The sequence below is a fragment of the Durio zibethinus genome, chromosome 1 (genome assembly GCF_047325235.1).
Source record: "Durio zibethinus cultivar Kanyao isolate XHJ-2024 chromosome 1, ASM4732523v1, whole genome shotgun sequence".
NCBI lineage: Eukaryota > Viridiplantae > Streptophyta > Magnoliopsida > Malvales > Malvaceae > Durio > Durio zibethinus.
In genome coordinates this window covers 27,120,887-27,143,954 of record NC_143162.1, presented here as the reverse complement: position 1 = coordinate 27,143,954, position 23,068 = coordinate 27,120,887, and the positions used below count along the sequence as shown (strand labels likewise).

The following is a 23,068-nucleotide window of genomic DNA, read 5'->3' as shown; positions in this document are numbered from 1 at the left end:
TTGCAACATCACAACCATAATAAAATCAGGTATATACTTGGAACTAGAGATGATAGTGACAAATAGCAAAATTATACCGCACCAAATGTGTTTGTTCTAAGACAAAGATGAGCTTTAGTTCTCAAAAATTCTTGACTGACCCTTTTCTTTTGAATGGGATAGGAATGATCACTTTTTCTAACCTACCAAAAAAAATGCATGCAATTAGTACAAAGATACTATTAGAAGTTTAAATTTCATCTTTTAATTTGGTAAAGAAGTTTCATATAATGACCAAAGATAGGAACATGTAGTAACATTAATGTAATATACACACTCATTGTCACTTCTCAAAGGAGAGAAATCACAAAGTACAATGTATAATACAGCATGATGGGTGAAATTTATTAACTTAACAACTGTCTTTTTTCTCCTTAATTTAAGTCCAAAAAAACTAAAAATATTTTTGATTCCTTACTGCAACATCAACAGCTTGTAGATGCAAAATGCTTGAGTCAATTCTTAAGAAAAATGGATGGATAAACCCCTATATATAACAATAATAAACTCTCAACAACATAAAAAAGGGAGTTTACCATACCACAACAACTTTTTCAACCTTTAATTCCATTTTCTACTTTGATCCTTGGCTAGCCACCAAAGCCTTTGCACCTGTATAGATGCAACAGTACAAATCAAGCCAGATTCCACCTATAAGCTTGAACATGAAAATAATTGGCAACTATATCAACAAAGACATATCCTAAATAAAAATTTGAGAATTTAACTTTGCACAGCAAATCAAATAAGATTGGATACTAACAAAAAAGTGCTAAGAAACTAAAACAAATTTTAAAAAAAGAACTTTTTCATTCAATTTCATGGATAAAAAAGGATAAACATAATTATTCGATTTGACAGTACTTGATCGTAGCCTTCAGTGTCCAAATTCATCACGAATTGCATGTTTGAAAGGCATGAACCATCATTACCTATAAAAGTCCAAACTGTGACATCTATCACATTGTTTTGTGAGAATAAAGGTACTATAAGTATTACCGAAAATCCTATTTATCATGATAGGACCAAGCACATAGAGTTGGACCCACATTTCATAAAGGAAAAGATAGAAAATGGGTCAATCAAACTGGCCTATATCCTTACAAGTTCACAAATTGCAAATATTCTGACTGAGCTCTTCCTAGAAGCATTTTTGATGATTTGAAATCCAAGCTGAGTATGATTAACATTCATAATGCAGCTTGAGGGGGAGTGTAGAACTCTGACTCTCCTACATTAGCGTAGATCTGATTCTCCTACATTAGTGCAGCTTGATTTCCTAATTTATTTTGGGAATATTTTTCATTTACTTTTATGATTTGGTCAACTATTCTGATTGTCAAGTTTTTAGGGATTTGTTTCTATTCTAGAATAGAATAATTTTCCTTTCTTTTATTATTTTTTTGTTTTTTGTTTCATGTAAGTTGTTTCCTAATAAGGAACTTCATTGTTCCTATTTGTTTAGATGTACTCCTCCATTTTAGATTGAATAAGAAGAAATAAGGACAATTGTTCTTTAAGTTTTCTACGCAATGTTTATGGTGTTAAGTTTAAATCAACAACTCTTGAACTTTGGCCTACTTTCAATTTACCTTTATTTTAGTTTATTTTCTGATCCTTTAAGAATTCAATCTCTAGAAATAACTACTATTTAAGAAAATCTATTAAACCACAAAACTCACAGCTAGCTTTCTTCGACTTCTGAGTCTCTCAAGTTAATTACTGAAGCTAAGTTCATTTTTTGTTGCTTTTTTGAGCATATTAAGTCTGTTATGGTATTATATTGTTAACTATGTGCTTTTCCATTTGTTATTCGTGTTTCTAGTTGATTTAATATGTGATCCAAATTCAAAATATTTTGATGTCTGTTATTTATGTTAGGTTAATTAAAATTTATCAGTATATTAAGTCTAATACATATTATTTATGTTAGGTTAATTAAATTCTAAATATTTTAACATATTAGGTCTGTTATTTATGCTTTTTATGTTAGGTTAATTAAAATCTATCAGTGTAAATCAAGAAGAGCAAGTAACTTTTCCTGTTTTCAATGTTTTGGGTGAAAATCACTTTTTATCCTGTGATTTTAAGGAGAGATATGTGATCTAAACAATTTGAGCCTTATCAGGTTAAATTAACACAATATAGAAATGTATATGTTTGGTTAAGTTATCCTTGATGTAACATATTGCGAGTTCAAAAATTGCCATCAATGCATTAGTTACCCTTATCTTATAATTTGGTATTAATCTGCAATGCTTATCCAGTTTATATACCTCTCATATTATTTTCTGTACTTTTTCTTCAATGTTTGTAAATAATGCTCACATGTAGAAAGGGGTATATACATGAGCATGTTTTTGCTTAAGTTCTAACATTATTCAAATATGTGAATAAAGTCTTACTTCAATGATGTTATTTTCACCTTTGTCTACTTGTAGAGTGTTTCCTTGGCTTCCTCAACAAATTTCATGGAATTCTATTTCCCACTTAGTTGATAAATTTTGTGTATGTCAGTTTTTATGTCAGCATTGCTTCTGATTTCCAGAGCTCTTCAGAAAATTCATAGAACAAACAGAAATTTTGCTAGTTTTTGGTTGTAGCTCAAGTAGTGAACAAATTCTTTGATGTTTGAGCATGGTTTAATTCAAAATTCTAACTGTAAATCCATTGCTTCTATTGTACCAGTTGTTATACATTATTTTTATGCATTGATTCCCCGATGGCTAACATCTATGTTGGACCCTTTCATTTTTTTTTTCTATGCATGTTTTACATAATTCTGGTGGTCTTATTCTTATGTCAGAGGTCTTTTGAAAGAGCTAAGTTGATCAAGGCATTTTATGTGGGCTGAAGAATGCCACATCTTTATTTCATTAATATAATTTTTTCACATGACAGTGCTCTTTTCCTGCATGAGCAAATGTACTTAACATTATTCTTCACTGCCAGGTAAATATACTAAAACGAGTTCTTGAAGAGGTTGAAAAAGTGATGCAAGAATTCAAAGGCATGCTTTACAAGTCTATGGAAGATCTACAAGTAGACCTAACAAGCGTAAGCATTTGACATGCCTTTTTCAATATTTTGACAACTTGTGCTAGTGAAGAAAGGAACAATTGATGTTGACCTAAGGCCTAGATTGTCCATGGATTTTTGTTGAATTTTAGTGATCATGATATTAAAATACAATTTGCTTGATGCTTACTAATCCATGAGGTGCCAGTTTTTTTTTTTCTCTCTAAGTCAATTGTATACCGTTAAAATGAGCCTATAACAATACTTTTGTTGAGTTACTTAGGCAAGTTTTGAATGGGCATGAAGATAAAAGAGAACGTGCAAGGTATTAGATAAGCCAAATGCCCACAATTTGACAATCCAATTGAAAAGATTTACATTAATTGACTATGTTGGAATTTCTTGTTCTCTTTTGAGTTGTAATGTTCCATCTGCACATCTTGTAACGTTAGCATGAGTAGAACTATGGAGTATTTATGCTAAAAAGTTTGTAGGTGGAATCCTGATCTTTTTGTTGGGTTAGTCAGAGTATGAAACTACTGCTCTAGGATATTGTTGTAAATATTCTTTTTGACAGCATGAAGTAAATTATTTTGGCTATTCAAGCTTGGCATTGAACAAAAATGCCAAATTTGTTTTTCTCCAAATATCTATGCTAGATAAGTTATAGATATGTTATTTACATATTTTGGTTTTTTTTTATTAGATGGCTGATTATAATTATGTTATCTTGAATATGATGTTATGTAGTAGAATGCTGATGTGGAAAGCAAATAAAAAAGATTAATTATTTCCTGGTCCATTTTATGGCTAAGGTTTTGCCTTAGCATCACCTAGTTTTCATGAATTTATGATGAAATAGTATGGTGGTGGTTTGACTAGTTAAGATGATGCACTTGCAATTTGTAAGGATTGGCTAAGAACAGATGTTAATATGCTATTTATTGCTTCATATATTGTATCAACTGAATATTGCTCTCATTTATGTAAGATCGTTTTGATTGTATATGGCTCTTCTTTTTTCCTTTTTCATCTCATAGGGTAAAGAAGTTCCTTAAGAAAGCCTTGTCAAGTCTATATTACATCATCAAAACTTTTTTTTTTCTTTGGATAAATTGAATTTTATTTATCCAAAGCAAGCAGAAATCTGCTACAGCACAACCATTCTAATTTACAAAACAACGACATTGTGTTAGCAGCATATTATAGAATAGCTACATTAAGGTTCCAGTCATAACACAATTGCTTGTTCACCATATCTCCTGCAATCTGCCTTAAACCACGCAGCCTATATTTGACAACTTTTTTAATTCTTCCCACCACCTGTCCTGTTGTCTCTTCTGTATGCTTTAATGACCATTGACTTCTTTCCCTCCATAGCAAATATATGCAAGCATTCCAAGCTATACGTGATATAATGGAAATCAAAGCTTTTCCCTTCAACCTGTTCACTGTCCACCTCAGCTCAGCTTCCCAGTTCCCTATTCTTCTGTGAATCCTGCATAACTGGAGTACCATATGCCAAACTTCTTTAGTGTAAGCACAGTCGAAATACACATGATCCCTGGATTCATCCGCACTTTGACACAAGCTGCACTGTTGTCTATCTCCATTCCCCAAGACCTTAATCTGTCCTTCATTGGGAGTCTATTCAAGATGACCATCCAGGCTATCATTGAATGCTTTGGAACATGGAATTTGAACCATATAGGCCTGTGCCATCCAACCTTTTCCTGCAAGTCTTCTAGTGACCAAAGGAACACCCAGGTATCTAACCATATCATCAAAACATTGTTTTCAATAATCTTACTTGCTTTTAAGTTTACAAAAAATAAACTAGATTTTGTGAGTTTAGATTTTTTTAAGCTTTTGATTTTTTCTAGATATACAATTTAGGTTGATAAATTGCAGCAAGTTTCACAATGTCTTATAAATACTGAATGAACAATGTGTTTTGCATTGAATCCTTGTTATATTGCTGGTTTGTTGAAAGGATCCATAAAATAACAGGATCTAGTTTACATCTTATAATTTTGTGTATTGTTTTAAGGAATGCAGAGACTTAGCGTACGAAAACTTTACTCATGTTTTGCCTCTCTGATAAGTATTACAGAGATTTCTTTGTCTCATGTAAATTGAGAATACAGTAAGGTTGTTAGGGATTCAAATAGCAGTTTAAAAGCGGAATAACGGTCGCAAATTTGCTACCACCACTGTTATTGGACAAAATGCGATTGAGATATTTCGTAAGTATTAGGTAAGTGATAATGATAAAATGATGCAAAAAAAAATGAGAGATGAAAAAAAAAAAAAAAAGAAGAAGAAAATTCTGAAAAGCCAAGCTTTGGATGAGGAAAAAGATGAACAAAAGAGAGCAAGCTGCGTTTTTGGATGGTTCTCCTAGAATTAAACAAATTGAGGGACATTTGGCATGGGAAGGGATTGGGTGGGGTGGGGCGTTGGATTGGGTGTGGTGGGGTGTGGGGGGGGGGGGTGTGGGGTTGAATTTTTTATTTAATTTTGTAATTAATTTTTGAAATTTTTTTAGATAAAATTTAATTAGAAGTTTTGAAAATTTATAATTAAAAAAATAAGAGATTAATAATTTAATATAATATATATAGAGATTTTAGATGAAAAATTTTTATAAATTTTTTTGTATAAGTTAAATGAAAAATAATTAAAATTAAAAATTATATTTTGATTGTATTATATATTAATTTATAATTTTGTATCTGAATTTTAATTTTTTTTGTTGTTTTGATATTTTATATTTTTGTCAATTCTTTTTATATTAGATTTATTCTTATTATTTTTGTGTAATTATTGAAGATTGTATTTATTATATAATTATTGAAAGTTACTTGTGATAAAAAAATTTATATCAATTAGTGTATCAAAAAGATTAAGTTATTTTTAATTTTTTTTGTTGTTTTGATATTTTATATTTTTGTCAATTCTTTTGATATTAGATTTATTCTTATTATTTTTGTGTAATTATTGAAGATTGTATTTATTATATAATTATTGAAAGTTACTTGTGATAAAAAAATTTATATCAATTAGTGTATCAAAAAGATTAAGTTATTTAATAAATTTAGCATTTTATGATCTATTACTCTTACTAAGATTAAAAACTAAAAAATAAAAAATATATGTTTGAAAATTTTATAAATGCTTTTTATAATTTAAATAAAATTGTGAATAATTTTTTTAGAAAATAAAAAACATAGTGTCATAAACTATTTTTAAAATCATTGAATAAGAGTTTTTATAATTAAAATTAAAATTATTACATTTTATAATAAATTGTGTAAAAAAAAAATTTCATAACCGCAATGATCTCCGTTATATTCGAAAACGCGATAAATACGATGCGACAAAAAACGTGACCGTGACCGCTGTTTAAATCCTTGAGTTGTTGTTGGAGCTTGAACCTGAGTGAGATCCAGGGTGGCATTATTTAAATGTACAGGTTAGTGAATGCTGAACTTTGCTGTAGTGCCAAAATTCTCTACACTTTTTTTTGTCCTTTCTGGCTAATGAAATGTTCTATGTTAGCATGTCTTTTACTTGCTACATGATTTTATTTAATAAGTGCTTGGCATTTTTCTTACATGCTGATTGTTTAGTTGGCTGGTAAAGTGAAATGGCTGTAATTCCCATTTCCATTCCCCAAACCTAAAAAGAAGTGCCCTTACATAAAAGATGGAAGTGATGAAGGCTTTTGTCTAAAATTTAGAAGAACATTTATTTAGGTGAAGATTTAGAAAAAAAAAAAAAAAGGGTCTTTGTTATTTGGGTTATATGAGTGTGTAATAAAACATCCCTATTCTCCTGACTCTCAGATAAATAGGGTTTTGACTGACTTTGAGTTAGAATTTGATAATTTGAGACTTTTGTCTCAAGAATTTTGGCAACTGAGATTTCATATTATTTCTTGAGTGTTTGTTTTAAAATTATGTGGTTCTAGATTTGTGTTATTTCAAATTGCTGATCAAGTAAATTGAACCTGATAATAGAGTCAAGTCCAACAGGCTAGAGTGCTTCTAGATGAATCAGTTTGAATCAAGTTGCTATTCAAGTAACTTGAACTTGATAATAGAGTCTAGTCCAAGAAGCTCCTGAGTGCTAGCAACTTGACTTGCTTACATTTCCTCACTCTTGAAGGTCAACTCATTGAAATTTTTAGGATTTTTTATTTGATAGAATTATAGAATTCGAGGGTTGCTTGAGAAGTGCACTTCAGATCATGAAGCACAGATGGAAACTTTGCATATTGAGATACGTGAAAGAGCACTCTCAGATGCAAAGTGGCAGCAAATTCAACAAAATTTAAGTCAGTATGTAAGTGCTACTAGCTAGAATGATGATCTGATATTTATATGAGGAAAAACTCTTGGCTCTTTGCCTAATTATGAGATTTCTTTCATCTATTTTTTTATTACTCAGGCAGATGCCAACTACTCTATTGCGAATATTGAACTGCCTGTAGATTTGCAACCACTGGACTTGAATGGTGAAGAAGTTGATGTTCTTAGAGGAAAATATATCAGATGGCTAACTGCTGTACTTGTGCATCACATACCAGCTTTTTGGAAAGTGGCACTTTCTGTTTTCAGTGGGAAATTTGCAAAGGTACTCTGAAAATTGTTTAAATCATATTTGCAAGATTTGCATATAATTATGCCTTAATTAACATTATATATTCATATTTCGTCTCGTATAGTAGTTCTTATAGTTTATCAACACATTCTTTTTTGTCTTTAATTTGGTTTCTCTTCTATGGCCATAAATTCATTACTATAAGCGTTTTTTCTTAAAATACAAGTTAACAAGATAATAATGTGATTCACTGAGTTAAATATTTATTCTGGCCTTTATTCTTTCAGTCTTCTCAGGTTTCTAATTCTTCAGAAAGTAAAAGTGAAGAAAAAGTTGGAGATGGAAGATACTCGAGTCATTCTCTTGATGAAGTTGCAGGAATGATGCGTAGTACAATATCTGTATATGAAGTCAAGGTGAATATGCATTGCTTGGAACTGTAACTTGATGTCTTGCTTTTTTTACCACCTTTATGTAGTGGTGTTTGCATTCTGAAATAAATAGCAGTTTATGATTGAAATTTATGATGCTTTGGTTTTGATGGAGTTATTTTATTTTCAGTTATTGTTTGAAAAAGAGTTCTTCTGTATATAAGATAGTTTTAATTCTCTTGATGTCCCTGGAGTTCTCTGAAACTATGCATGCATCCATTTTTTCTAGTATTTTTGTTTCAATCAGAAACATGGAATCTGAATGTATGCTAGACCATCAACAAAAAATATCCATGTTTCTTCTTTCTTCTTGAGTCTCTGTCCAATAAGTAATCAACGCAATGACATAGAGATGAGTTTCTAAACCGTTGATCCTTATGTCAAAATTTCAAATTGTCTTGGCGAGCTTTTATGATATACATTTGTAACTTCTTCATTAGAGTACCAAGGCCGCTTGGAATTTCATCCACAAGAATCATGTGGAAAGTTTGTTGTTGTATGTGGAAGGCATGGTTCTCTTCTGGAAGACATGGTTGATTGTTTCATTAAGATGATTTCTAATCATTGAGATTATCAAGTCTGGGGTTTTTTCCTTTTATACCATCCTTTTCTTTTTGAGGTATGCATTATGCTGGATGATCCTAAGGGACTGAAATAAACGGAAAAAATGACCAATGTTATTCTAAGGGGTTTCTAGCTTATTTTGCTGGATAATTTCACTAATTTAACTTCAGATTGTACTTAGGTACTGTTTGATAAAACTGAAAATTTATTCTGGAATAGTTGCTGAATTTTTGGCATTGAATTTGAGACACTAAATTTGAATTGTGAAAACTGCTCAGAATCTCTTGGAATTTAAATACTAAATGCAATTAGATTGTTTGATGATTATAGATGCGAAACTCTGAAAATTATCTTATAGAAAAAATTTATTTTACGGTCATTATGTATCTGTTATATATGAAATTAACATTGAACTCTAATTACATATTTCAAGTTTGAGGGATTCAAAATTTACCAATTAAATGATTTGACAAAGCATATAATGTTGGAATAGGGTAGTATCAGTTTAGTCTACAAAAAAAATAAATAAAGTTGGTAAAACCTAATGCAAAGAAAAGATAGTGAAATAAACTCTTTATGATATGGTGGTTACACTGGTTGAAATGATGTTTGATGTATTAAATTTCAATAGGGTTCTGTTAAGAGCGTATGTTTGAGAAAAGTGAAAGAGGATGGTATATTGAGCAAAAAAAAAAAAAAAGAAAAGAGACAAGAGTATAGTATAAAAGAATTTTGATAAAATGTAGCAACTATATTCTCCAATAATAGGAGTTTTTACAACATCTTGACTGAAACTCTTCTGCAAACAGCAATAAGTAGGTTCTTCCCTATTGAACACTTTTAACATTTTTTTTGCTTTGACTGTTTTGTTAAATGGTTCCAAATCTGAGTAACAAATTTGTAAAATATTAAATCATTTAGCAAATCAAACTGCAATGTTTCCAGTCCTATCAACATGCATTTCTCACAGGTAGTGGTTCTCTATCTTTTAGTTTTGCATTGGCTCTTACTGAGTTTGCTGTTGATACAGGTTCTGAACACATTCCGTGATCTCGAAGAATCTAATATTCTTTATTCTTCAGTCGTACATGAGTGATGCCATAAAGGAAATATCTAAAGCATGCCTTGCTTTTGAAGCAAAAGAGTCTGCTCCTCCTCTAGCTGGTACTTCAACTTTCTTTGAAACTGTTCTTATCAACTTCTAAGCTATTCTAATTGTTTCTTTTTTTCATCTGACAGTCATGGCTCTCAGGACACTTCAGGCGGAGGTTGCAAAGATTTACATACAAAGGCTTTGTTCTTGGATGCGAGCATCGACAGAGGGGATAACAAAAGATGAAACTTGGGTCCTGGTGTCTATCCTTGAAAGGAACAAATCCCCATACACTATCTCTTATTAACCTCTGGCTTTTCGTTCAGTTATGGTATCGGCAATGGATCAGAGCAATATGCAAGTATCTAGAGAATATGATGTTGAAGTTCTAAGAGGCGTAATTAGTTGTAACATTGTGTGATTAGAGTAAGTCATTATTTTAATATATATATAGTTGTTTTTAAGTGGTTTTAAGAATTCTCTAGCTTAGTGAGGTTGCCCATGACTTATTGGACAGCAATAACTTTCAAATGGCTTTTTATGTGATGTGTTTTAGAAAACTAATCAAAGTGTAATTTAGGATCTGATATTTCTGACTGGAGATGACTAGGTAAAGGCCATTATTGCTGCCTTTATCCTGCGAATGCAACCAAAAAAGAAAAACATTTACGCATTAGAAGCACTTTGCCTTACTAACTTCATTGCGATGGTGGTTTACCATGAATATCTGCTGAAGAAATGTGATGTCTCAAAATTGTGTCTGGTTTGGTCTAGTCTACAAATGAGCTAAGCTGTTGGTGTTCAGCTTGGGCTTGGTTAAATGAAAAGCTTGCTCACCACCATGATGCTTTGTTTCTGAATGTGTTTGTCAAATCAAGTAGGCATAAACATAGATGAGCTGGTCTGATTCATGAGCGCACTCTTGATTTGGGCTTGTGAATACATTCATATTTAAAATAGTATTCTAAAGGTGTGTTAATTTATTCAGAATTTCTGACTTTCAAATATTAAATTTTGATGGATTAGTGATTGAATAAGCCCAGTTTAATCCTTAGATTGGATAATTTATTAGCTGAGAGCCTTTTAGCTAAGTTGCTAGCTAGTTCTCAGGCTTTTGAACTTCAACGAACTTGATGTAGGTTTGATGTAGGTTTAAATCAGAAGAAATTTGAATAGCCTTAAGCTTTTCTATTAGCTTGTTTAAGGTCATGTCAAATTTAGGAACCATTTGTTATAGATGTGCCATGATAAAAAAACCAGAAGATCCTTTGTAGGAGTCTTTCTAATTCAAGGTACTAATGCAAATTTGAAGAAATTTTATAGTATCATATCATTTTTCTAATGTGAGAATCCTGCTAGTTAGCCATATTATGCATTTTTTAAAAACAAAATTCAACTCAGTGCAAACTTGAGTTGCCATAGGTTTGTTCTTAGTATGTTTTCTTCCTTGTCCAAACGACAGAGGCATTGGTTACCGATCTATCATGATATATAACCAGAAGAACATTGGTAGGAGAATTTTTTTTCGTAGCTGAGAGCCTTTTGGCTAAGTTTCTAGCTAGTTCTCAGGCTTGTGAGAGCTCAACTTGATGTAGTTTTGATGCATTGTTTATTTTTTAAAATCAGGAGAAATTTGAATAGCCTTAAGCTTTTCTCTTAGCCTGTTTATGGTTATGTCAAATTTACAAAGGCATTTGTTACCGATGTACCATGATACAAAACCAGAAGATCCTTTGTAGGAGTCTTTCTGATTCAAGGTACTAGTGCAAATTTGAAGAACTTTTATACTATTATAGCATTTTTCTAATGCGAGAATTGTGCTAGTTAGCCAGATTATGCCTTTTTTCTTAAAAATATAAAGAAGTAAATAAATAAATAAATCAGAAGAATCTTAAATTGCCTTAGATTGGTTTTAGTATGTTTGCTGCCATGTCTAAATGACAAAGGCATTGGTTACTGATTCTGCCATGATATACAACAAGAAGAACATTGGCAGGAGTTTTTCTGATTCAAGGCATTACTGCAAATTTGAAGAACCTTTTTTATAGCATTGCCAAGTTATAAGATTTTTTTTGTTATCCATATTTTGTAATATTGTCCAACCCCACCCCGTGGGAAAACGCTTCGTTGTTGTTGATTCATGTTTTTGTAATACCAGTGTCCTGATACCTATTTGTAATATTCAGTGTCATGCATATTATATATGTTTGAGGAAGTATATATTGTTGGTTTCTCCTAGTGGATATTCTCTTTCTTTGCCCTCTTTCAAATCTCAGTAACGATGTTTTTATGCATTATATTGTTATTGATCTATTTTTTGACAGATGACCATGCTCTTTTTTAAAGCTGTTTCATATGTTTTCCCCTGCTTTCTTTATCCAAGGATGATCCAGTCTCTGAGGAGTGAGGCTACAAAGTTTGAAGATATGTTTGCACAACTTCAAGAAATCCAAGAATTGGTTAGGCTCGCATTTCTAAATTGTTTCCTGGATTTTGCTGGTATGATGGAAAACAGTATCTTATTTTGTCTAGAAAAATTTCAACGGTTGTCAGTTTGTCATGATGTTTTTCATTATGTGCTTGTTGATTAGGTCATCTAGAGCATATCGGAAGCGATCTTGCTGTAAGCAAATCAAGCAAAGAAAGCCTGCATTTGCAAAATGGGTATTCTCATGAATCAGAAGAGGAATTATCATCTGATCTCCCAGGAAGTATTGTTGATCCACATCATCGGTTGTTAGTAGTTTTAAGTTATATCGGATATTGCAAAGATGAGCTTTATTCCGAGTTGTACAACAAGTACAAATGCATTTGGCTGCAATCCAGGTATGCTGGGATTCTTTCACCTCTAATACCTTGAGCATCAATAATGTTACAATTGTTGTTGTGGGATGTTTGGAGTCATTCCTTCTTGTGGTAGCATAATGAGACCTAGTGCTTGGAGTGTAGTTAGTTAATCATTCAGATTATACCCCTATCCTTAGCAGAAGGAATCAGCTTGGGCACCTGGCTGACCCATGTTAACTCAAGTTTTTCGGTTGCTCGACCTGAAACATTTGTATTTTTTATGCACTATTTGTTGATCTTATGGCTTTTCAATACTGTAGGGAAAAAGATGAAGAGGATTCTGACATACAAGATTTGGTAATGTCTTTCTCTGAACTTGAAGAGAAGGTCCTTGAGCAGTATACTTTTGCAAAGGTATGACAAGATTGTGTGGTAAATTTGGTTGGAGAAGTTACCAGACATTATTTATATTTTTAGAAAAACAACAAGAACACACAACCACTAACATCCAAACAGATAAAAACTTGGAAAGGGAAAATTGTGTAAGGTTGTGAGCCTTTTGATGGACCTTTGAGTGTTCTCTACTGATTGGAAAGTTGAGTTGGAAGCAGTGAACACAGGTACACTGGCTTAGCATATTTGCTGATCATCACAAAATTGACTCTTCATGGCAATAAAATTAATTAATGCTCAGCCAAGTCTAGCCTAAATTTTGGTTCCTTCTGGATTTTGAGCTCAATGTGATGATGTGAAGATTCTTCGATCCATCCTTTCAAAATGACTAAATCTTGATGTACTGGGCAAAGTCAGGAAGCTTATTTGTTTAAAGTGGTACTTGTTTTGGTTTCTATTTTAAAGCTGTAAAAGAATCAAATAAAAAAATTCAGTCCTTACAGCATGACATAAGCTAATTGGTTTCAAAATTAAAAAAAAAAAATGCCTGGGCTTTTGTTGTGATGTTGGATGCAGAGTCAAATAAGAAACTCAATATGTTTTGAAGCACCATGAACCCTGGTGCTGAATTCATTTGCTGGGAGTATTACATGCTTACTTGAGTCGATACAACCACAACTGTCACAACCATTGGGTTGTTAGACAGTTAAATACTTACGACTTAAAACCATGCCTACACACTGTTTTCCTCTTTAATCTTCATTTGACAATGCCGAGGATAACGTCATCGTATTAAGAGTTTGGATCTTTCCACTTTTAGAGTTTCTCTGCCCCATGCTTTTTAACCAAATGCCATGGAAGTACAGTTTGGAAGAATAGAAATCCATGAAATACTACTTTAATTGAATAAAATGTTCATACAGAATGCTAGTCTCTCTTTTGTTGTTTGTTGCTAAACATTAAGAATAATAATTAAAAAAAAAATCTAAAGTTATATTTGTCTTGCCAGAAGGAGCAAGATACTAACCATGTGATTAATAAGCTATTTGTAGAAATCTGATTCTCCTACATTAGTGCAAATCTGATTCTCTTACATTAGTATAGCTTGATTTCCTAATTTATTTCGAGAATATTTCTCATTTACTTTTCTGATTTAGTCAATTATTCTGATTGTCAAGTTGTCGGGGATTTGTTTCTAATTTAAAAGAGAATAATTTTCTTTTTTATTATTTTTTGCTTTCTATTTCATGTAAGTTGTTTCTTAAGAAGGAACTTCACTATTCCTATTTATTTAGATGTACTCCTTCATTATAGATAAAATAAGAGGAAATAAAGACAATTGTTCTTTATGTTTCCTACATGGTATCAAAGCATGTCGACCTAAACCATTAGACTGTAGCTACACGAGTTTCTATTATGGCTAGCAGGAGTGAGAACTCTTCTTCTACAGAGGTAAGGCATGAGGAAAGTCACAAAGAGGTGATGCTCCAACAAACCTTTCAAAACAAATTTGCAACTGTTAGAACTAGTTTGCTAGCACAAAAAGGTAATTTCCTAAACCCCTTAAGTGTTCAATAGGAAAATACACAATCTTGGATTGTTGATTTAATAGCTTCAGATCACATGATTGGAGATGCATCCTTATTCAATACATATAAACCTTGCTATGATAGTTTTGTTGTAAAAATTGCTAATGGCTCTCTCTCAAAGGTGGCAGGAACATGTTCTATTGTAGTTTCGAAAGACATAACACTCAACTCTATCCTCCATGTCCCTAATTTAAGCTGTAACCTACTTTCTATCAGTAAGCTTACGAATGATAGATGTTGTGTGAGTAAATTTTTTCCCAACTTGTGTGAATTTCAAGAATTGGGGTTAGGGAGGATTATTGGCAGTGCGAAGATGTGTGCCGGGCTCTACCTTCTTTAAGATGATGCACTTGAAAGATCATAAAACTCTTGTACAACCACAAAACTCTTGTACAACCTTAGCCTCTAGTACTAATAAGGATGACCTTATCATGTTATGGCATTATAAATTAGGGCATCCAAATATTTCATACCTAAAAAGGCTATTTCCCTCATTATTCAATAACATCTCTAAAGATTTTCAATGTGAAATTTATCAACTTTCCAAGCACACTCGAAATACCTACCCTAGCCTTTCTTATAAATCATCTTAGCCTTTTTCAATGATTCATAATGACATTTGGGGACCGTCAAGAGTTAACAATATCACAGGTTCTAGGTGGTTTGTTACATTCATCGATGATCATACTCGACTCACTTGAGTATTCCTTATGAAAGAAAAATTCGAGGTTAGCCAAATCTTTCAAAACTTATATAGTATGGTACAAACCTAATTCCAAGCCAAAATTTAAGTCCTAAAAACTGACAATGGGATGGAATATTTCAACTTTATTCTTGGCCCTTACCTCACCAAGCATGGCATTATCCTTCAAAGCTCTTGCATTGACATTTCACAGCAAAATGGGGTTGCCGAATGCAAAAAATAGTTGATAAAAGTGACCAAATCCCTCTTGTTGACTCCCAATGTGCCTAAATGTTTTTGGCAAGAAGCTGTCCTCCTACAACTTATTTGGTTAGCCAAATGCCTTCTCGAGTTCTTGGCTTTAAAACACCATGTCAGACTCTCTTTTGCTTCCTACCCACAAACTCAGTTAATCTTTTCCATTCCCATCAAACTCTTTGGCTACATTGCCTTTGATCATATTAGCCAACAAAACCGTAGCAAGCTTGATCCCAAAGCCTTAAAATGCATATTTGTTGGTTATTCCCTAAACCAAAAAGGCTATAGGTGTTACTCACCCATCACAAAAAAATTCTATAGCTCTATGGATGTCACCTTCTTTGAGAATCTTCCATACTACAACAAGAATGACATTCAGGGGGAAAATACTACTTAGGAATATCAATTCTTAGCTGTTGCGTTGCCAATTTCCCAACCACCCCTTTCAAAACAAGATTCTTAATCTACCTAACCTATCCAAAACCCAACTTGTTCAGACAACTCTTGACTCTTCAAACCCTAAGGTTATGCAAGAAAAAATAAAAGACCTGATTGTCTACTCAAGAAAGAAAAACCATAAGAAGAAGTGGACAATTGTACATAGCCGAGCACTAAAAATCAACTTGATCTGAGTTTCCAAGAATCTAAAACTAACATGGGTAATGTCCCTATTGAAGCTGAATTGAAACTTGTGAGCCAACTAGTGACCTTGACATTTCAATTGCATTAAATAAAGGTGTGAGATCATGCACCCGGTACCCTATCTGTAAGTACATCTCATATGACAAATTAAATCAAAACTTTCGAGCCTTTACTACTAACCTTGACAATGTGCAAATTTCAAAAAATATTTAGGAAGCCTTCAATGAACCAGATTGGAAAACAGCAGTTCTTGAAGAAATCAATGCACTAGAGAAAAATGGGACATGGGAAATTTCAGATTTGCCTAAAGAGAAAAACCCGATTGGATGTAAGTGGATCTTTATAATAAAGCACAATGTAGATGGAAGTATAAATAGGTTCAAAGCTAGACTTGTTGCAAAAGGGTTCACTCAATCTTATGGGATAAAGTATGAGGAGACATTTGCTCAGGTAGCCAAACTCAATTCAATTAGAGTTCTTTGTCACTAGCAGCCAACTTGGATTGGCCTTTTCACCAACTTGATATCAAGAATGCATTCCTAAATGGTGACTTGGAAGAGGATGTCTGCATGGAAATTCCCTCTGGTTTCGAAAGGCAACACAACATGGGCAAAGTGTGCAAACTTAGAAAATCTTTGTATGAACTTAAACAGTCTCCTTGAGCTTGGTTTGAATGGTTGACCAAGGCAATGAAGAGGTATGGATTCTTTCAATGTCAATCTGACCATACTATGTTTATTAAGTTCACTAATGAAGGAAAAAGAGTTATTCATATTATTTTTATGGATGATATCACAATCACCGAAGACCACAAGGAAGGAGTAGATGATTTGAAGAAACTCCTTGCAAAAAGTTTGAAATAAAAAACTTGGGTTTCCTTAAATATTTCTTTGGGATGAAAATAAAGGCTCGACTTAAGAATGGAATATCAGTGTCTCAGTGTCACGGACCTAAGGAAGAGTCCTGAATCTCATATCAAATATAATAGAAGGGTCACTGGGATATAAAAAGATTCACATCACCTAAACCTTGTGAGGTGCCTTTTGTAGGATAAAACCGTGAGGGCAGGGAGCTAGAGCAAATAATACCTCACAAGCGTGTGAACCATGGCGGTCAGTTTGTTCCGCGACGTCAGAAGGGTGAATGCCCAGGTCTTGGAGCCACGCGGGTTCGGAGCTTAAGTCTCGACCCATGACAAGTGATATTAGAGCCAACCCTATACCGTTCGATCCACGTCAAGCACCTCGATGGAGGTAGGCAGGGTGGTCAGCCTCCGTGACGAGGGCGTCACGAGGTTGGATGGGAGAGAATGTCACGGACCTAAAGAGGAGTCCTGAATCCCACATCGAATATAATAGGAGGGTCACTTGGGTATAAAAGGGTTCACACCCCCTCAACCTTGTGAGATGCCTTTTGTAGGATAAAATCGTGAGGCCAAGGGGATCAGAGCAGATAATACCTCACAAAGGTGTGAACTGTGGCGATCAGGCTGATCCGGAATGCCAGAATGGTGAATGCTCAGGTCCTGGAGCCGCGCGGGTTGGAGCTTAAATCTCGACCCGTGACATCAGTATAAGTATATACTTGATCTACTCAAAGAAACTGGCATGATTGGATGCAAACTTGCTGATACACTCATGGACTCAAATAATAAAATTGGAAGTGAAAATGAAAGCTTTTTCATAGACAAAGGGCGATACCAAAGACTAGTTGGGAAGCTTATTTACCTCCCTCATACACGACCTAAGATCGGGTTTGTAGTAGGAATAGTGAGTAGATACATGAATTATCCAACCAAGGAGCATCTCAAAGCTGTTCATCGCATCCTACAGTACTTAAAGAAGAGTCCTGGTAAAAGTTTATATTTTAAGAAGTAAATGGACAGGGCAATGGAGGTGTACACAGATGCTAATTGGGCTGGATTAGTAACTGATAGAAGTTCCACCACTGGATATTGCACTTATGTTTTGGGCAATTTTATTATTGGATAAGTAAAAGGCAAGCTGTTGTAGCTAAGAGTAGTACTGAGTTTGAGTTTAGAGCAATATCTCATAGTATTTGCGAAGGAATTTGGCTGATGAGATTACTTGGAGAATTAAAAGTTCAGACTATAACATCTATGACACTGTTTTGTGACAATAAGGCTACTATAAGTATTATCAAAAATCTTGTTTATCATGATAGGACCAAGCACATAGAGCTAGACCGACATTTCATAAAGGAAAAGATAGAAAATGGGTCGGTTAAATTGGACTATATCCCTACAAGTTCACAAATTATAGATATTCTGACTCAAGCTCTTCCTAGAAGCATTTTTGATGAATTGAAATCCAAGTTGAGTATGATTAACATTCATAACCCAGCTTGAGGTGGAGTGTAAAAATCTAATTCTCCTACATTAGTGCAGATCTGATTTTCCTATATTAATGCAGCTTGATTTCCTAATTTATTTTGAGAATATTTCTCATTTACTCTTCTGATTTAGTCAACTATTCTGATTGTCTAGTTTCTAGAGATTTGTTTCTATTTTAGAATAGAATAATTCTCCTTCCTTTTATTATTTTTTGTTTTCTGTTTCATGTAAGTTGTTTCCTAATATGGAACTTCACTGGTCCTATTTATTTAGATGTACTCTTTCCTTGTAGATAGATAGAATGCTAGTCTTTCTTTTGTTGTTTGTTGCTTCACATTAAGAATAATAATTAAAAAAAAATCTAAAGTTATATTTGTCTTGCCAGAAGGAGCAAGATACTAACCATGTGATTAATAAGCTATCTAGAAAAAGAAATGAGAGCGTATTTTAGAGCCACATGGCAACATGGTTTTTTATTAGGAATAGTTGGTGGTGGTTAAAGAATATAAGCTGACATAGAAAATTGTTGTTCTCCTGTAGCATTTTGATCCATTTTTAAATTTTAATTTACAGTAATGAAAGGTGGTTAATCAAGGAAAACCTCAAGGCAAACGAATGGGTAAAACAACCAAGCAGTCTTCTTCAAGCAGCCTTCTCCCTCTCTCACCCCCTCCTCCAATGAAAGAAGGAAGACTCCCTTCTGTAATATCTCCATGCTCTTATTGATGTTTTACAATTCCTGGAAATCAGGAGTTAATTGTTGTCTGAGCACTTGAATTTGTTATATCCTCGTGTTTCTGAAGGGAAGTCAGGAGGCTGGCCACTTTATATGTTCATTTAAGTGATTAACAACCAAATATGAACCATTATCCATGAAACAATTTTCCGCCATTGACTTTGTTTGTGGGCCATTATTTCTTTAGTTTTTATGTACTATTTTTTGTTTTCTAATCAGGCAAATTTGATTAGGACAGCTGCCATTAACTATTTGTTAGATTCTGGTGTTCAGTGGGGATCAGCACCTGCAGTAAAAGTAAGGAATTTGTGATTTTATAGTTGGTTGTCATTTTTTCCCTCTGGTCAGCTTAGCTAACATTGATTTATACTCAAGTAGTCATATGAATTGCTCCAAATCTTCAGGGTGTGAGAGATGCAGCTGTTGAGTTATTACATACTCTGGTAGCTGTACATGCTGAGGTACTTACCACCATATATTGTGTGGCCATATTGTCTTAACTTATTCCATTCTACGTTTTTGTGAATTTCACTGTTGTTTGTGGGTTTTACCTGCATAAGTGATCATTTTGATATTTTATCTTCTTGACAATGTGTCAGAGAACTCTTCGGTATTTGAACTTTGAAGCGTCCTTTCTCTTTATCTGTTTAAGTTACTATTTCTGGTAATAAACTCAATAATTCGTTTACTTGAGTAACTAATTCCACCACCAGGTCTTTGCTGGTGCTAAGCCCCTCTTGGACAAGACACTTGGCATTCTTGTGGAAGGTCTGATTGATACTTTTATCAGCCTTTTCCATGAGAACAAAACTAAAGATTTCAGTTCACTTGATGCAAATGGTTTCTGCCAGCTCATGCTTGAGGTATTATATGGCATTTTTCTTCAGTGATTTTAATGGTCTTCAACCAGACTATTGATTACTGCTTGTTTTTTGTATGCTAAGATGATTGGATACTTGATATTGTCCACCAACATGATGGGAAGTGAAACTCTTTAGAATAACTAATATCTTTGACTTGTGATTTTAACATCCTGTTTAGAAGCTGGAACACATTGTTGTGGTTCACAAGCACTAGGTTCTTTTCTTTTCATGGATCAGTATGTACTCCTTCCAGGCGTATGCATGTATGTCACCCCATCTCTGCCTTCTTTCTTTTCCAGTTTTCCTCACCCCGTGTTGGATGAAATGTGCTAGGAAAGTGATGTATCATTTTGTGCTAAAGATCAATTGGCTGCTTGAAAAAGATTACTTTTCTTTACTATTGCCACTGCATTTGTGATTAACTGATTGGTTCGAGTGGCTTAGATGGTTGATTTCTGTGAGATGTGTCTTTTGCAGCTTGAATATTTTGAGACCATTTTAAATCCATATTTCACAGCTGATTCTAGGGAGTCTGTGAAGTCTTTACAAGGGGTGCTGTTGGAGAAAGCAACTGAAAGCATCTCTGAGGCTGTTGAAAATCCAGGGAACCATCGGTGACCAACTTGTGGAAGTGAAGATGCTCTTGCAGATGAGAGGCAGCAAGGGGTGTCTGTATCTCCAGATGACCTGATTGTAAGATTCTTGTTCTTGTAGTTCTAGGATATCTTCCTATACTGGTTCTTTATGGAGAAATTTTGAACATGTTGGCCGCTGATATTCATATGCTTTTATAAAATCATACTTTCACTGAGATGAATTAGGAGCAGAATTACATTTTCAATAATTACTCATAGTAATTGACAATGCTATTGTCATGTGAGTATTCCTTGTTGGTTCAGCCAGTGGACAGGTTACTCATACTGTCTATGCACAAAGGTACACGAATCTGATTTGTACATTTGGTTACCAGTTTAGGTTCATTGCAGGGGCTGTAATCATTAACTTGTTCAGTATATTAATCTTTCGTATTTTCTGTTCCATTCTATGGATAGGATCTTAACATGTTTCTGGTTTTTTTCCAAGGCTCTTGCACAGCAGTATAGCTCAGAATTGCTGCAAGCAGAGCTTGAGAGGACCCGCATAAATACAGCATGTTTTGTGGAGTCACTTCCATTGGAATCGGCTCCAGAATCAGCTAAAGCTGCCTACGCTTCCTTTAGAGGTCCGATGGACTCTCCTAGCAGAAATTATAGAGGCACACAAGCAATGGGATCCCCTAGTTTCACCCAGCGTAGGCGCAGATAGATGAGCCAGCAGCTATACTTAAAAAAAAAAAAAAAATCCCAATGTTCATGTGCAATGTTGTATTTTACTTGATACATATAATTTTGAATGAAATATGCATTATTTTCCATATTTTGTATCAATGGGCACATAATTTTGATCCATGGTTGAAAATTTTGGATCAGTTTATTATTTACTTGATATTTAGCATCATTAGCAAAAGGCAAATAGAATCATTGCCTTACTTTTATAAGAAGTAGATTTTTAATAGAAATCAGAGATGGGTCAAAAACAAATTTAGAGTGCTCAAACTGTTATATGATATATATATATATATATATATTCTATTAAATTTTATATTTATATATGTATTTGTCAATATTTTTTTTAAATTTTGGTATTAAATGGATCGCATATACAATACAAAAAAATTAAAAAATTTATTTTTTATAATATATATTTTGAGAATAAGAATAAATTTAAGTATTCATCTTCATCTCCGTTGGGGTTTATTTTTCTAACGTTTTGACTTTTTTTCTTAAATAGGCAAAACTTTCAACAAAAAATCCATGAATAAGAATGACAAAACAAAAAACTTTTGATTGCAGTAACGTTCAGATATTCACCTAATTTATATAATATTTGGACAAAAATGTTACTTCAGTAGCTCCATTAACATTATTTTTTTACAAAATTAATCTAATTAAAAAAATGAAAGCAAAAGGCAAAAAATTTTTAAAAAACAAAAAAAGAAAAAATGTTATCTATCACATCGAGTTAAATTGAAACTCATCAAAAACAAATTATCTTATCTATATCAACTTCTTTTATTGCAAAATTTATATAACAAACAAACAAAAAAAAAAGGAAAGAGAAGAAGATAAATTAAGGAGGACACCTCAATCGAGTTTATTTTAACAAATTTATTAAGTAAAAAATTAAAAATTAAAAAATAAAAAATTTTAAAAAGGAAAATAAATATAAAGTGTCACGTTAACGTATTGAATGAACTTAAAAAAAAAAGTTAAAATGAGAAAATTTTATTTAATGCATGAATAGATAAATAAATTACATCTTAATTATGTATAATTATAATATTTTTATTAAATTAAATATAAAATAATAATTTTATTAATATAATATATAAATATAAAATGAAATAAATAAATATCAAATTAAAAGGAAAAATAACAAAAAAAATATTTTTAATAATTGGATCAAATGGGCCTCACTTTTTAAAAAATTTTAAATATTTTAAAATATTAATCAAATAATAAATTTTAAAAATGTAAATAGAAAAAAAAAAGAATCAAATGCCTTGACATGTGGCATACCCTTTATATCAAGTGGGTCAAAAAAATAAAATTTAAATAATTATTTATTAAATATGTAAAAAAAGAGTAGAGTAAAAAGGTTTTAAAAAAAAAAATATGGTATGTCCTTGATATCAAGTGGATACCACACAAAAAATTTAAAACCTTAAAAAAATTTATTACTTTAAAAAACAAAAAGAGAGGAAAAAAAAAGAGAAAATTTTGGTATCAAGTGAATCTCACAAATAATCATTAAAATATTTACTAAAAATAAAAAATCAAAAAAAATTTAAAAAGAAAAAGTAAAAAAAGCAATAAAAATGTTTAAAAATCAAAAGTTTTAAAAAGCATTTAAAAAAATCTAAAAATAAAAAAATGATGCATAAAATAGCAGTTAAAATCTGTACGTTACCAAAAT

The 23,068-nt window shown here is 32.6% G+C and overlaps 1 pseudogene across 1 annotated transcript; it reads left to right on the top strand.

The window, feature by feature from the left end:
* The first annotated feature begins 2,561 nt into the window (after window positions 1-2,561).
* LOC111310730 (exocyst complex component SEC5A-like) lies at window positions 2,562-21,616 on the top strand (annotated as a pseudogene). The gene is made up of 16 exons (XR_016328472.1): window positions 2,562-2,628; window positions 2,960-3,096; window positions 6,476-6,532; window positions 7,267-7,404; window positions 7,510-7,695; window positions 7,950-8,078; window positions 9,688-9,821; window positions 9,897-10,107; window positions 12,134-12,249; window positions 12,342-12,576; window positions 12,858-12,951; window positions 19,410-19,487; window positions 19,595-19,651; window positions 19,904-20,053; window positions 20,531-20,746; window positions 21,137-21,616. The product of XR_016328472.1 is annotated as an exocyst complex component SEC5A-like (transcript).
* The last annotated feature ends 1,452 nt before the right edge of the window (window positions 21,617-23,068 follow it).